Source organism: Trachymyrmex cornetzi, unplaced genomic scaffold (assembly GCF_001594075.2).
Source record: "Trachymyrmex cornetzi isolate Tcor2-1 unplaced genomic scaffold, Tcor1.1 scaffold280, whole genome shotgun sequence".
Taxonomy (NCBI): Eukaryota; Metazoa; Arthropoda; class Insecta; order Hymenoptera; family Formicidae; genus Trachymyrmex; species Trachymyrmex cornetzi.
The window spans coordinates 47,593-48,954 of NW_017297483.1; positions in this window are offsets into that span (position 1 = coordinate 47,593).

Consider the following 1,362-nt stretch of genomic DNA (forward strand, 5'->3'; position numbering starts at 1 on the left):
CAAAAACTAAAATAATACAATAAATATCAAGATAATCAATTAAATACATGTAATGTGTATTAAATTAATAGAAAGTTGCTAGTTGTATGAGTATATATACGTATTATACATATATATATATATATATAAAACAATGAAAAAGTTGGTGTAAACTATAAGGACTGAAAATAGTGAAAATTTAATCTGACAACAATGGATGCTTTCCATTTGATGACACAACTACACAAGTTGACAGAAGTCGACACAAGCGTCGTTCTATCCTTCTTGACATTCAGAAAGTGACAACGATAGAATGACACTTATGTCGACTTGTGTCATCAAATGGAAAGCACCCAATAACTACACTATACGTTTGCATTATTGCCATTTACTTCGTGATAAATTGCAGCATGTAGACTGGTAATTAAAATAAAAAACGAAATTGAAATGAAATAATAAAAATGATAGATTCCAGAACGTTCGGATGCAGAGAGAGAAGAGATCTTTGGAATAATTATAATAAAATAAATCAAATAACACGTGTATATTTGCACGCTCATACCTACTTACTTGATACTTGTACTTGTTTGTTTCGATGCGGTTATGGTACCGGCAAACTAGCGCCAGCGACACCAGCACGATATGTGACACGTGCAACGCGATATGTAACATTGAGATGATATTTAGATTCGAAAGGTCATGCAGTATTCCTGATTTATCAGCCCGATTTACCCGCAGAATCAATAAAGTCGATAATAAATTCGCGTATACTTTGGAAAAGCGCTCACACAACAAGAAACATGTTAATAGTAAAATAAACTAAAAATAATAATAAATAAAAATAACTAATTTTTTCAGTTTCAGTTATTTATTATTCTTAATGACGAAAGATTCAAATATTCACATAATAATTTTTACTTAGTATTCACACAATAATTTTTACTTGTTTAAGCAACAAAAAAAAACATTTTAAACAAAAAAAACACGTTTTTTTCTTGTTTAAAACATGTTTTTTTTGTTGCTTAAAAAAACACAAAATAAAACAGAAAAAGAGAACAGATGCTGTCAGAACAGTTATTATCAGAGGCGTTATCTTCATCAATATCAATGTGATTAACTAATGTAGAGCTACACTTCCTCATGTGTGCCTTCATTCTAGCCACCAATCCTGCGATAATTGTATCGCATTTTTTACATCTTGCTTTAACATATTTGTTGCGTTCTTGTTTAACTTCAATGAAATGACACCATATTGAATCTTTTTTTCTTCCCGTCATTTTTGATTTATTAAAAACTAAAAAAGAAATCAAACCTATAAGTAACATTAAAAATAATCAAATCATACTTTACAAATAATAAATTAATACTTTAAATTTTTATACA